At 38.2% G+C, this 16025-nt stretch overlaps 1 protein-coding gene and 1 pseudogene across 5 annotated transcripts in view; one reads left to right on the plus strand and one right to left on the minus strand.

Annotated features, from left to right (window-relative positions):
* Positions 1–16025, plus strand: part of SBF2 (SET binding factor 2) — a 471093-nt gene that overhangs the window by 177369 nt on the left and 277699 nt on the right. The window lies entirely within an intron of this gene.
* Positions 3813–5258, minus strand: LOC128565248 (ATP synthase mitochondrial F1 complex assembly factor 1-like; annotated as a pseudogene). Its single transcript, XR_008374232.1, has one exon. The product of XR_008374232.1 is annotated as an ATP synthase mitochondrial F1 complex assembly factor 1-like (transcript).

Genomic DNA, 16025 nt, shown 5'->3' on the forward strand with positions numbered 1-16025 from the left:
GAACATTTGTTTCAATCTACTTTTTCATATAATGCTTAGAGTTATTTTTGAAAAATCATGCAAATCTGGATTGATTTCTCTTTATAAAAGTGTTTTGGTTTATTTACCCTGCACTGATTCACCCCATCAAACACAATTTCTAACCAGCAGTTAGAGAGCCAGGTGCCACAAACTGTGGTTTAATAATGCAGGCATTGTATATGTTTATCTAACTATACTTGACATTTGCTGATACTCTAAACCACCTAACTAATGGCCTCTACATGAAGACTTTATCCTAATGAGAATATCTGGTTGTTCTAGAGCAGGGGTCCTCAAACTCTTTAAACAAGGGCCAGTTCACTGTCCCTCAGACCGTTGGAGGGCCGGACTATAGTTAAAAAAAAAACTATGAACAAATTCCTATGCACACTGCACATATCTTATTTTGAAGTCAAAAAACAGAACGGGAACAAATACAATATTTAAAATGAAGAACAAGTAAAGTTAAATCAACGAACTTACCAGTACTTCAATGGGAACTATGGGCCTGCTTTTGACTAATGAGATGGTCAATGTCCGGTTCCATATTTGTCACTGCTAGTCGTAACAAGTGATGCAAGTGTGCATCAGTTAGTCTAGATCTGGTTGGAGATTTCAGATGTTTCATTCTGGAAAAAGTCTGTTCACAGACATAAGTGCTGCCAAAGATGGTTACAATTTTGAGTGCATGGTTCCTGAGATTAGGATATGTCTCAGAGGGGAGAGATGCATAGAAATTAGGAAGGCTGCTTGACTTGAATGTGTCTTTCAGAGAGTCACAATTCTGTAGTTCAGCCAGTTCCATTTGGTAAATCGTATCCACATTTTCAATGTCAATAGAAAATGGGTTACGGAAAAGCTGTATGTCCTGTTCATGGAGATGAAGCTCTGTAAATCTAAATTGGAACTCCTTTTGCAACTTTTCCAGTGAATCCACATGTTTTATTTGGGAAGGCAACCCATGGATTTTCTGTTAACAGATTTTGAGTTGTGGGGAGATGGCAGAAATTTTCCTCCTTCACTTGTTTGATGAGCATTTGATTTTACTTCAAATGCTTTCACATGAGATTGCTTATCACAGATGAGCTTTCCCCTTTCCAAAGTTATACATTGAAACTGTTGAGTAGCTCTGTTATATCTGTCAGAAAGGCAAGGTGCCATTTCTATTCTGCATCATTGAGCTCTGGTACTTCTTTGTTTTTTGAAAGCAGAAAAGCTGTAATCTGTGGAAGTGAGTCACAGAAATGTTTCAAAACTCTCCCTCGACTTAGCCAATGGACTTCTGTGTGGTATAGAACATCTTCACAGGCAACATTTAGCTCAGACAGAAATTCCTGAAATTGTCTGTGGTTTAGTGCATTATCTCTAATGAAGTTAACACAGGATACCACAGTTTTCATAACAGAGTCCCACTTCAGTGATTTATTACACAGCACTTGTTGGTGGATGAGGCAGTGTATGGCTATTGGATGAAAATGGTAGTTTGTCCATCTCTTGGTTAATGTGAGCAATTACTCCTTTCTTAGACCCCACCATGCTAGGAGCACCATCAGTTGTCACACTGGCTAGTTTTGCCCAGTCCAGCTCCAAACTATTCACAATTTGGCAAACCTTTTCATAAATATCCTCTCCTGTAGTTGTTCCTTTGATGCTTTGCAGTGCAGCAAGCTCTTCTGTGACTTCATAATAGTCATTCGTCCCATGAATAAAAATTAGAAGTTGTGCAGAATCATGAATATCATTACTTTCATTGAGTGCCAAGGAAAAATGGGAAAGTTTTTTTGTGGAGTTTTGCAAATGCTGATGCAAATTGTCTCCCATTTTTTCAATCCTTTGTGTAACTGAGGGTCCTGAAAGACTCACTGTACTAAATAAATCAGCCTTCTCTGGATACATCTCTTTGGCAACAGAAAGAAGGCATTCTTTAACAAATTCTCCCTCTATGAATGGTCTGCCAGTGGACGCTATTAGCTTGGCAACTTGAAAACTTGCTCGCAGTGATGAAGTATTTAGCTATTTCTGCTTCACAGAAGTATTTTGCTGAGTTGTCAATGTATATTTCAGTTTTAATATTTTATCTTTTCTCACTTCTCTGACCAAACAATCATATTTATCTTTATGTTGAGTTTGATAGTGTCGACGCAAATTGTATTCTTTGGACACAGACACTATATTCTGGCATATCAAACACACAGCTCTTTCTTGGTACTGCATGAAAAAGTAATCATAAGTCTACTGTTCTTTGAATATCCTACACTCTGAGTCAAATTTTCTCTTTCTTGATATAGTTGTTTCCTAGGGATTCCAAATTGCTATTAGTAAAATATATACATACATATATATATACACACATACACACTGCTCCAAAAACAATAATACCAGCAATAACTTTGCCCACAGACACATAGACTGCACTGCCCATCAATGCAGTCTGATAAGTCCACATCCTTTCAGCCTCGCCAGTGCCCATATAGTGGAACTCACTTTTACCTCAGGCTCACACTGGTGCAGTACCGGAACAGGCACGATTACAGAGCCGGTTCCTCCACCACCTTTCCAGTTCACACTACCCTGTGCGAATCGCACTGCGATCTGTGAACTCACACAAGAATTTGATCGCAAAGGTGAGAAGACCCACGCGATCAGATTCCATTGCAGGAAAAAAGAAGGCACATATGCCTTTTTCTTCCTAATCTAATGCGAGTTCAGCCATACAAGCATATGGCTGAACTCGCACTGTTCAGAGATTGCAACAGTGTGAACCGGGGCTTACACAGCACACAACATACAACATCATACACAACTGAATAGCAATTAGAATATAAATGCACTTACTGTCAATTAAATTGGGTTTCCTACTCCTCGGCTGTCTGCAGAGCCGGATTAAGTTCCCATGGGGCCCTAGGCAGATTACCAGTTTGGGGCCCCCATGTGATAACACTGAGCACTGACCATTTGTATTAACACTGACCGCTGACCATTTGTGATAACACTGACTGCTAACAATTTGCATTAATACTGAGTGCTCACAATTTGCATTAACACTGAGCACTTAAAATTATCATTACCACTGAGCACTGACTATTTGCATTACCTCTGAGCACTGACAATTTGCATTAGCACTGAGCGCTGATTATTTGCATTATCACTGTGATGCAACCCCCCTAGAAACCACCCCCAACCAGCTAACCAACTTAAAAGAAAAAAAGGCTCTCCTAACTTCAAAAAAAAGGCTCTTCTAACTTCAAAATAAAAAGGTACCCCCATCTGCAAAAAAAAGACCTCCTAACCAGAAAAAAGGCCCCTCATTAACCACAAAAAAGGCCCTACTAAGTGCAAAATAAAAAAAAAAATTGACCTCCTAACTTAAAAAAAAAATTCCTAACTTGTTCTTACCTCGGTCCTTAGGCAGCAGCAGGCTCTGCACAGGCAACCTGGTGATTCCTCCAATTACACCAGAAACTGAGAGGAGGAGTCGAGAGACAGAGAGAAGGAGGGGAGTCGGAGAGTGTGGGGCACATTCCACATGTGCGCACTGCTGGCTGGGATGAGTGGGCTGCTAAGCAGGACGGCAAAAATACCTGGGGGGAGAGACAGAGAGGAGTGGAGTCGGAGAGTTGGTGCACATTCCACACATGCACACTGCCTCCTGGGACGAGTCGACTGCTAAGCAGGGCAGGCACGGCAGCAAAAACACCAGACGGGCTGGGACCAGTCTGCTGCTAAGCAGGACAGGCAGCTGTGGCAAAAACACCCAGCCGGCCGGATAAATGTCCTCAGCAGGCCGCATGTGGCCTGCGGGCTGTAGTTTGAGGACCCCTGTTCTAAAGTCTAAGCAGGATATCTTGGTTATGCCTTTGGGCAGTTGACTGGAGCATGGGAAGAATAAATAAAGCCCATATCTAGCAATAGCAAGTCTTCAAGCTTATTATCCCATCACAAGTTCACAAAGATGACAAACCAATCATTTGTGTGCTATGAGGTCAAAATGGCCAGAATGCAACTGCACTGTTATCCTATACAAAGTCAACTGTCCTGTAGATCATTGGCTGTCTCTTGTTATAACCTCAAACACTTAAAAGGAAACATCAAGTATGCTGAGATAGTTACCAGAATATTTGGGTATCTTCATTCCTGAATATTAATAGAGCTCATCTCCAGAATCACTTCTTGCAATAAGCACACAGGGCAGCTCAGTACAGATGGCTCATTAATAGATGCTGAACTTTTTGAGTTCTTGATGGGTGGATGGGCTCTAGATTATCCAGGGCTGAGTGACTTGGTGAAGGGCTAACTCTTTTAGCTCAAGTCTTATCTTGGTTCTGGGCACATTTTAGTTCTACTCCAAGTCCACTTTGCTCCAGTGCAGAGATGACAGACATATATTTGAACTCATTTGGTCTGAGGTTAAAGGTCTCCACTAACCCATAGGTCTCTTTCTGATCAGTAGCATAGAACAGCTGAACTTGGTTGGCGATGCACTGTGCTTCTGCAACCTTCAGGAATGTGGAATCCATTTCTGCTGTCATTGGCACTATGCCCTTTTCTTCCTTAAGTTCAGGGTAGTGATATAAAACCAGCTGACTGGCTGCAGCTTCCCCTGTAAGTGCAGTGAAGTGGAATTCAGTACCTGTCCATTGTCCTGCAAAGAACTCATAACCTTCCCTTCTTGGCAGAGCACACAGAAATGTTGGACAGGACTGAGCCTGGTTCCAGATCAAATCAAACTTCTCTTCTGGAATAACCACGTAGACTGTATCTTTTGCTGCAAAATACTGCTGGCAAATCTGTTTTATTTCCTCTGTGGTTTTCTTTTGCCATCTCAATGTTAAAGACTGAACTGAGTCTTGGCGTTAGTGAATCCTCAGCTGATAGGCTATTTCTCCATGGCATTTGTCTTCTCCATACATTTGATAAAATCACCTTGCCTCGAGTGTCCCGCTGGTCGTTTCCGAAACTCACTGTGCTTCTCCAGGCCAGACTCAAAAGCAGCTGGGTCAGACCTGCGCAGCTGCTGGATCTTGTCACGGTAGCGGTCGTAGAAGGGGTTGGACTTGAGTTGGGCCTCTGCCCTGACCCCATGGCGGTCAGTGCCCCCCTTGGGATCACTCCCAGCTGAGTAAGCGACACGAGCCCCAGGCCTAGGGCGCGATACACACCGCGCAGGGGCCCCAGTAGAGGCTGGCTACGTGCAGGACGGCTGGCCCCACGACACCCCACCTCCACCGCTTCCCCATCTCACATTTCTCATAAGTAGTGTATGTGAGTTCCATTGCTGCCACATCCTGGTCACATCTAGGTAGGGTCAGTTTTTAAAATTGTGTTCATTGGACTAATATGTAGTGGCATGTCTTATTACAGTTTCACTTTTCATTTCTCTGATGAATTATAATATGGAACACTTTTTCATAAGCTCATTTTTTCTTCTGTAGGTCTTATTTGGTGAAGTATTCAAATCTTTGACCCATTTTACAAATTGGATTGCTTTTTATTATTGAGATTTGTGAAAAATCTATTTGGATATATGTCCTTCAGCTATATGATTCATAAATATTTTTCTTGTAGTCCATGACATGTCTTTTCATTATTTCATCACTGTATTTCAAAGAGCTGAAGTTTTACATTTTAATGAAATCCTATTTCATCTATTTTTAAATTAAATGTGATTTTTTTGTGTGTGTATTTGTCGCTCAACTCACGAGTGACAAAGGTTTTTTCATATTTAAAATCTTTTAAATTTCAAAATATTTAAGGAGGTGTAATTTACATGTAACAAGCTACACATGTTAAAATCTACAGGTGTTTGAAAAGTTTGATGCCTGTGAAACCACTGCAGTGATGAAAGTGAACATACTTATCAACTCTAAAAATTTCCTGTTGCCCTCCAGTAATCCCCATCCTGTCCTTCCCCATACATCTCCCTCTGCCAGATAGTCACGGACACGCTTTCTGTCACCGAGCATTAGATTGCATTTTTAGAGTTTTATGTAATTGGAATCCTGTACTGTGTATTCTCTTTCATCTGGATCATTTCACCCAGCATCATTATTTTGAGGTTTATTCATGTCGTATAATATATTGATAGTCTGTTCTTTTATTACAGTTTATTTGCCCATTTACCTATTCTTGAATATTTGCGTTGTTTCCAGTTTGGGGCTATTGCAAATAAAGCTGCTATGAACATTTAAGTACTCTTTGTTTAGACATATGTTTTCTTTTCTCCTGGATAAAAATTCAGTAGTAGAATTGCTAGATAAGATGGTAGCTAAAGAAATAGCTAAACCTTTTTCCCAAAATAGTTATACCATTTTCCGTTTTCACCATCAGTGTACGTGAACTGTAATTCCTTCACATTCTCACCACCACTAAATATAGTTAGTAGAGCATGTTTTCTTGTCATTATTTACCATCTGGATATCTTCTTTGGTGAAGTGTCTATTTCAGTCATTTGTAATGTTTTTGTCAATTGTTTTTTCTACTTTATTTTTTAACTTTTATTTTTTAATTGTAAACAAATTATATCTAATATGTTTATGGCATACAAAATGATGCTGTGAGTTATGAATATAGTTTAGAATAATTAAGTCAAGCTAATTAACATTTGCATCCTCTTAATTACTTACATTTTTATTGAACTTTTGAAATTTTCTCTCATAAAGATTTTGGAATGTTACAATACATTATTATTTACAATATCCAACATGATATGTAATGTAGCTCAAGGACAAACATTTTGTCTAATTGAGGCATTGTATCCTTTGAGCGTCTTCTCCCCCTCCCCTCCCCACACACATCAGTTTTCTAAGTGGATTGTTTCTTTTCCTCTTTCTGAGTTTTGATGGTCTTTATATATTTGAATATAGGTTCTTGTCAGATATGTGCTTTGCATTTTTTTCCAGGCTGTGGCTTATCTTTTCATTCTCATAACAATGATTTCTTGAAGAGTAGTTTTAAATGTCAATAATGTTTATTTTATGAAATTTTTCTTTTGTAGATTTTGGTTTGGTGGTTATATCTAAGAAATCATTGCCTAACTCAGGGTCAGTAATATTTTTCTCTTAGGATATCTTCTAAAATTTTTATATTTTTTGATTTTCTGTTGAGAAGTGACCCATTTTCAATTTATTTTTTTATCTGGTGATGTTACAGGGCATGGATCAAAGTTTACCTTTTGACTATAGAAACCCAGTTGTTCCAGATCATTTGGACAGGTGTGGTGGATTATGCCAATAATCCCAGCACTTTGGGAGGCTGAGATGGGAGGATTGTTTGAGGATAGGAGTTAGAGACCAGCCTGGACAACATAACAAGACCTTGTCTCTATAGGAACAAAGTTAAAACATACACACACACACACACACACACACACACAAATCTAGCCAGGCATGGTGGTATGCCCCTGAAGTCCCAGCTGCTCAGAGAGTGGGAGGTTTGCTTATCACTTGAGCCCAAGAGTTCTAGCCAGAGTACCATAGCAAGACTGTATTCCTTAAAAAAAAGAAAAAAGAAAAAAAAAGAAACCAAAAATCCACCTCACTTATTTGTGTTAGCCTTTTTGATAGATTCCTTTATAATTTCAAACAAGACCAAGTATCCTCAAATTATAGCCCATGTTAACAACTGCCTATTTTTATATTAATAAAGTTTTATTTAAAACACAGTCATGTGCATTTGTTACCATATTACCTATAACACCCTCAAGGCTACCAAGACAGAGTTGGTGATTTTGATGGCTCACAAGCCTAAAATATTTACCACGTATGCCTTTAAAGAAAAAGTTTGCTGACCCAGATGATTGTGTATTCTATTATTATAGACCATGGCTTTTCTATCCTGAATGTTTTTTATTTTATTTTATTTTATTTTTGTGCACTAGCTAGATCTTCCAGTACACTTTTGAATAGAAGTAGTGACAGTGGATATCCTTGTCTTATTACTGACCTTAAGTGGAAAACATTCAACCTTTGATCATTATGTGTGAAATATTAATACCTATAGAATCTGCCAAAATATGCCACTGAAAACTGGATATCGCTACTGCTTCTTTTGCCCATTCATGCTTCTTTGTATCACTGACTGATGGCAGATTGACAGAGGTTATGTCATGTGCCTTACCCTGGCTGCAAAGATGACAGCAATTATTAGGCATATTCGTTATCTGTTAGTGGAATGGCCCATAAACTTGATAGTCTCTAAATATAAGAAGTTTATTTATATTTCTTATAGGCTAAAAGAATATTAAATGTTGATCTTCAATAAACCAAACAAAAGCATACACTGGGGAAAAGAATCCCTATTTAATAAATGGTGTTGGGAGAACTGTTTAGCCAAATGTGAAAATCTGAAACTGGACCCACACCTCTCACCACTTACAAAAATCAACTCACACCGGATAAAAGATTTACCTCTAAAACAGAAATGATAAAAAAAAACTTTAGAAGAAAGTACAGGGAAAACTCTTAATATTAACCTTGGGAAAGAATTTACGAAGAAGATTCCATTGGCAGTTGTAGCAACAACAAAAATAAACAGGACCTGATCAAGTTAAAAAGCTTCTGCACAGCTAAGGACACAATCAACAAACCAAAGACACGACCTACAGAATAAGAGAAAGGACTTGCATGTTACAAATCTAACAACGGGCTAATAACCAGAATCTACAAAGAATACAAACAAATCAACAAGAGCAAACAAGAGACAGGGAACAGAACTTTTTCCCTAGAGGACACATGAATGGCTAACAACACATGAAAACAAGTTCATTGTCCCTATTCATCAGAGAAGTGCAAATCAAAGCCACTTTGAGATACCTCCTAGTCCCTATAAGAACAGCCCACATGACAAAGTCACAAAGCTGCAGATGCTGGTATGGGTGCAGAGAGAGGGACAACTGACAAGGTTGTAGCTAGATAAATGAAAAAAAGAGATAAGATTAAAATTATTAAAATTAGAAATGAAACTGGGGGACATTACTGTTGATCTAGCAAAAATAAAAAAGTTGTAAGAGAATACTATGAGCAATTCTACACCAACAAATTGAGTAACCTAAACGAAATAGATAAACTCCTAGAAACAAAAACCTACCAAGACTAAATCACAGAGAAGTAGAAAATCTGAAAAGACCTACAGTAATCCAGAACCTCTTGACAAAGAAAAGTCTTTTATCTAAAGCAGGCGTCCTCAAACTTTTTAAACAGGGGGCCAATTCACTGTCCCTCAGACTGTTGGAGGGCAGGACTATAGTTAAAAAAAAAAAACAACTATGAACAAATTCCCATGCACACTGCACATGTCTTATTTTTGAAGTAAAAAAAAAACCATGGGAACAAATACAATCACACCGCCTCATGTGCCCTGCAGGCCGCAGTTTGAAGACCCCTGAAAAGGTTTACTGGTGAAGTCTAACAAACATGTAAAGAAGGACTAATATCAGTTTTTCTCACACATTTTCAAAATATAGTCATATGCTACACAATAACCTTTCAGTCAGCGACAGACCACACATATAATGGTGGTGCCTTGATATTATAATGGAGCTGAAAATTTCCCATCACCTAGTGATGTCATAGCTGTTACAATATTATAGCACAAAATGTTACCTTTTCTACGTTTAATTATGTTTAGATACACAAATACTTACCATTGTGTTCAGTTGCTTCTGAACTATATTCAGTATAGTAACATGCTGTACAAGTTAATAACCTAGGTTTGTAGTAGGACATACTATCTTGGTTTGCCTAAGAATACTCCATGATGTTTGCGCAGTGACAGAACCACCTAACAATACATTTCTCAGAACACATTGAACAGAACAATTCTGATTGTTAAGTGAAGCATGCCTATACTGAAGAAGAGGAAACACTTCCTAACTCTTTCTATGATGCCAGTGTCACCCTGATACCAAATCCAGACAAAGACTCTCTAAGAAAAGGAAACTACATACCACTATCCTTTATGAAGATGAATGCAAAAGTACCCAGCAAAATACTAGCAAATCAAATTCAGCAACTTACTAAGACTACACACCATAACCAAGTGTGTGATTTCATCCTGTAATGTCAGGATAGTTTGACATTAAAAAATTGATCAATGTAATACACTACATTAAATAGGTAAAGAGGAAAAATGAGATGTTCATCTTAAGTGATAACAGGAAAAACCTTTCACAAAAGGCAGTACCCTTTCTTGATAAAAACACTCATGAAATCATTGTGTTTTAGGAGATACTTGATATGGTTTTAGTCTTTGGGAATTTGTTAAGATTTGCTTTATGGGCCAGCATAAGATATGTCCCAGAGAATGTTCTGTATGTGCTTCAGAAGAATGTGTATTCTAGTACTATTGGATGGAATGTTCTGTTGGTTTAAGGTGTAATTCAAAACATTATTTCCCTGTTGACCTTTTGTCTGAAAATCTATTCATTGTTAAATGTAGTCATTGAAATCACCTCGTATTACGGTATTGCTGTCTAGTTCTTCCTTCAAATCTGTTAATACATATAAATATTTAGATGTGTTGATGTTGGATGCATAGGAAGTAGAGCTACTCCTGCTCTCTTTGGGTTTTCATTTGCATGGAATATCTTCTTTTTTCCTTTCACTTTCAGCCCATATTTAAAGGTATAGTCAGTCTGCATAGCCAACATGTATTTAGGTCTTTTTTTTTTTTTTTTTGTTCTGAGATAGAGTCTTACTTTGTCATCCTCAGTAGAATGACAGGGCATCATAGCTCACAGCAACCTGAAATGCTTGGGCTTAAGCAGTCCTCTTGCCTCAGCCTCCTGAGTAGCTGGGACTGCAGGCACCTGCCACAATCCCCAGATATTTTTAGAGACAGGGTCTCGTTTTTTGCTTAGGCTGGTCTGGAACTCCTGGGCTCAAGCAATCCACCCACCTCCTCCCAGAATGCTAGGATTACAAGTGTGAGCCACCCTGCTGGCCTGGGTCTTTTATTATTATTTTTTTAATTTAACCCATTCACATATTCTGTTTCTTTTTAATTGGAGAGTTCAGTTCTCTTTGCATTTAAAGTAATTATTGACAGATAAGACTTAACTACCATTTTGTTAATTATTTTTTGACTATCGTAGTTCTTGTCTGTACCCTTTCTTTCTCTTTGTTGTCTGTCTTTGTGATTGGATGTTTTTGGTCTGGAGTTTCTTTTTTTAATTTTAATTTTAATTTTTTACCAGTATACTTTCCATTTTTTGTGTATATATTAGAGGTTTGCACGTGTGCTTTTCTTAAGACTTACATGAAACATCTTAGGGGAGGGATGTGGGTAAAGGGAAACTGTTCATCATGCCCTTTTTCAATGCATCTATTTAGCTTTTCTCTATAAAGGAGGGGATGTTGGGCCTATTTGTTGGACTCTTTGGCTCCCAGAAAGGTACTCATCTGTGGAGTTGTAAAAAATGTTTCAGTAGGATGATGGCTGAAAAGTGACGGTATGGCACTCTATCCAGGGTGACATAGTGAGACTCTATCTCCAAAAAAGGGGGGGGGGAGAGGTGGTGCCTGTGGTTCAAAGGAGTAGGGTGCTGGCCCCATATACTGGAGGTGGTGGGTTCAAACCCAGCCCCGGTCAAAAAAAAAAAACTGCAAAAAACAAGAAAAGAGCTGAACTGGGGATGCTGGAATGTCTATCAGCAGGCTTCTCAGCAGACATGTTACAGGTCAGGAGAAAGAGATGGTATATTCAAAGTACTAAAAAAAAAAAAGAAAGAAAAATATGTCAACCAAGAATACTATAATGAGGAAAAAGTACTTTTCAGAAATGAAGGAGAGATAAAATCTTCCCCAAATAAGAGTTAAATGAGTTCATCACCAGTAGACCTGCCTTATAAGAAATGCTAAAGGGAGTTCTTCAAACTGAAACGAAAAGTACTCTAATTAGCAACCATGAAAACATACGAAAGGAAAAAGTACCTGGTGAAGGTAAGAATGCTGTCAAAGTAAGAATACTATAACACCTTATACTGTAATTATAGTACACAAATAACTGCTAACTTTGGTATAAAGGTTAAAGGACAAAACTATTAAAATGACAATAGCCACAATAATCTGTTAATAAATATGCAAGAGAAAAATATGCAGACCGTTACATCAATAACAAACTGTTGGAGAGAATAAAACTGTAGCATTATAGGTGACTAAATTTAAAGTATCAGTAGAAAATAAGTAAGATGTCTTTTAGACCTTTTCTTTGGATACACCCACTTTTTTTTTCCTCTTTTAGGGGGGAGGTCTTAGGTTTATATTCCTTCTGTTGGTCACGGAAAGCCAGGTCTAGCATTGAAAACCTCCCTTTAATTTTCCCTAGGGTAGCGTCCTAAAGTGTTCCAGATTAATTGATTTTTGCCAGTAGCACAGAATCAAGTTAACTGTGGTTGCTCATGCAGGATGCCATGTACAGGGGAGGGGGAAATGAAGTATTAGGGAAACACATGGAGTAGGTGGGAGGGGGCAATCACAGGTGAGAGGTTCTTGTTAATACCCCTTGCTGGAGTACAAGAGGCAATTATTAGAAACCGTGGCCCTTTGTTAAGGACTGTGCTGCGGTGATTGTGAGCTTCTACCTCTTACCCCTGCTTTCCCCAAACTATTCAGCAATGCCAATTTCCTAAGTGTTGTGAGTAGTGCAAGAAAGAAGTAGGCCTCTTGATCAGTGTCCCTCATTCACTCTTATGTCACTTTCCTTTGAGAAATTGCAGACTGAGTGGATCTATCTTGGTACTGGGCTTTTACTGCTTAGGGGAGGGATGTGGGTAAAGGGAAACTGTTCATCATGCCCTTTTTCAATGCATCTATTTAGCTTTTCTCTATAAAGGAGGGGATGTTGGGCCTATTTGTTGGACTCTTTGGCTCCCACAAAGGTACTCATCTGTGGAGTAGTAAAAAATGTTTCAGTAGGATGACGGCTAAAAAGTCCTATTTCTCCATCTTGGTGCCAGATTCTTTAGTGTTTCTTTTCTACTAAATTTTTATTTAAAGGCTTTAGGAATATTTTACTTAATTTTTTAATTTTTATTTATTTATTTATTTAGCGAGACTAAATAAATATAGTGAGACTCTGTCTCACTATGTCGCCCTCAGTAGAGTGCTGTGGCATCACAGCTTACAGCAACCTCAAACTCTTGGGCTCAAGTAAGTCTCTTGCCTCAGCCTCCCAAGTAGCTGGGACAACAGGCCTTCCATAATGCCTGGCTATTTTTTTGTTGCAATTGTCATTGTTGTTTACAATGACAAACCTGAGCCAGGTTTGATCCTGCTAGCTTTGGTGCATGTGGCTGGTGCCGTAACCACTGTGCTACGGGGGCCGAGCCAATTTTAAAAAATTTTTATTTTGTAGTTGCTGCCTGAATAAATAGGCACTTGCCTAGTGCGATTTCACTGCTTGGCTTTTAGCTATTTAATGTAGAACCAAATTGGGTTAGTTTGTCAGCCCATGTATATACTGTAAAAAAATACTACAGACAGTGATTTATAAAGAACAGAAATATATTTCTCAACAATTCAGGAGACAAGATAGTCCAAGCTTAAGGCACCACCAGGTTTGTTATCTCTTTTTCTTGGTTTCTTTTTCCAAGATAGAGGCTTACTGCTGCATCCTCTGGAGGGGAAGAAGAGATGGAATACATGAACGTGGTCTCGCAAGCCTTTTTATAAAGTCACTAATTCCGTCCATCAGGGCACTGCCCTCATGACTTAATCATCACCAAAGGCTCCCTCTCTTAATACTATCACATTGTTAGGTTTCAACACTTGAATTTGGGGGAAAATTTAGATCATAGCAAACAGAATAATAGGTTTGAGAGAGAACCATAGTGATTGAATACTATAAATATGTGGATTTATTTCTCCTTTCTTCATTTTATAGGTTTGTTTTACATAGGTGTCCAATTTTCACCCAATTTCTATTCAAATTCTATTCGTGCTGACTATAGTAGGGTCAGAAAAAAAATGAATCGTATACTCTGTCTTCTTTTTTTTTTATTGTTGGGGATTCATTGAGGGTATAATAAGCCAGGTTATATTGATTGCAATTGTTAGGCAAAGTCCCTCTTGGAATCCGTATACTCTGTCTTCTAAAGCAGATTCTTTTATACTTCATACAAGAATTTTCTTTTTTTCCTTAAGCCTCATGAGAAGAAATAATGACTTATTATAAGGGAAGAAAAAATTTTGGCTTTACTATGACCAGTATACCATTGAGCTATCTTTTGATTCTACAGAAAAGCAATACTCTTAAAGCACTTACCCCTTGTATGAGATTCTCTTAATACTTTGTTTCAGGTCATGAGCAATCTCATTATTTTGTACTTACATAATGTCTTTTTTCTAAGTATCATAAGGCTTGTGATAAGTATGGTTATAATAGCAGTATTTTAAAGTGCTTTGTGGAATAGAGTAGGTATTTAGATTTGAATAACTGCTGATATGATAGTGGCTATAACAAATACCTTTTGCCTCATTCCATTCCTTTTTTTTTTTTAACAGAACTTTGATTTATAAAGCACATCAAATAGTTGGAAATATGTATTTCCAGGGAAAATATTTTATTTTGTTTTATCATAGACTAAATCTTTATATTAAAAAAGGAAACCTCTGACTCACCAGCATTTTAGTTTTTTTCTTTTAATAATTTTGTTTTTTTTTCTGAGGCAGAGTCTCACTGTGTCGCCCTCCATGGAGTGCTGTAGCGTCACAGCTCGCAGCAAACTCCAACTCTTGGCTGAAGCGATTCTCTTGCCTCAGCCTCCCAAGTAGCTGGGACTACAGGTGCCCACCACAATGCCCGGCTATTTTTTGGTTGTAGTTGTTTAGCTGTCCTGGGCCGGATTTGAACCCACCACTCTTCCTGTATGTGGCTAGCGCCGTAACCACTGTGCTATGGGTGCTGAGCCACCACTTGCATTTTTAATTGTCATATGATTAGTTCTGATTTTAAACCTTTGCTTAAATTAGATGGCATTTGGAAAAATATAGTTATCAAGTTTTAGAAATCTAGCACCTCTTTAAGCAAATAACTGCAAAAACATGGAGAGATTAGTTTATAAAAGTCTCCATTGTTGAACCAGTGTAACATGGTTTATTTGTTAATTACTAGGTGTTAGGACATTTTGTGGTTCCTGGTTCAGTTTACTTTTGAAAACTTAAGTAACTTAAGCAATGTCAGGTTGTAATAAAGATAACATTTATTTGTTCAGGTATGTGCTTCTGATCTTAGCATACTTTATTCACTCTCTCAGAATCTACATGGCTATTTTACTTGGGACATTTTGTTCAGCTGTATGTTGATGTTCTTTTTCTTTAAGAGACATGGTCTTTCTCTGTCACCTGGCGCCCAGACTAGAGTGCAGTACCCTGATTATTCCTGTGGAATGTAACGCTTATCAAATACACCATGTGCTTTCATTTGCTTCTTCTATGCCATGTTTTTAAATCTAACAGCAGTTGATTTTTAAAAAGATAAACTGATGGACTTCAATGATATTTCTTTTTATTTGGGACAGAAATTTATAATATTGTCTTAATGGGCTGTGAATGTGGTGAATAATGGGTTTCAAAAAATCTGTTTTTATCAAACTATTTCTATGTCACGTGTCTTAAGTTCATGTGCAGATAACATTTTACATTGCATTCTTTTGCACTTTTAGCACTCTGATCTTATTTTAGGAATTGTCATTTTAGTGCTGGTATAGACTATGCTGTTTTCTTTTTTAAGCAATAAGGTCTTGCTATGTTGCCTAGGCTGGTCTTGAACTCATGGCTTCAAGCAGTCTTCCTTCCTCAGGCTCCAAAGTAGCTGAGATTACAGGTATGAGCCACCTGTGCCTGGCTCAGACTACATTTTTTTTTTTTTTTTTTTTTTTTGTAGAGACAGAGTTTCACTTTATGGCCCTCGGTAGAGTGCCGTGGCCTCACACAGCTCACAGCAACCTCCAACTCCTGGGCTTAAGCGATTCTCTTGCCTCAGCCTCCCGAGTAGCTTGGACTACAGGC

This window comes from Nycticebus coucang, chromosome 14 (genome assembly GCF_027406575.1).
Source record: "Nycticebus coucang isolate mNycCou1 chromosome 14, mNycCou1.pri, whole genome shotgun sequence".
NCBI classification, from domain to species: domain Eukaryota; kingdom Metazoa; phylum Chordata; class Mammalia; order Primates; family Lorisidae; genus Nycticebus; species Nycticebus coucang.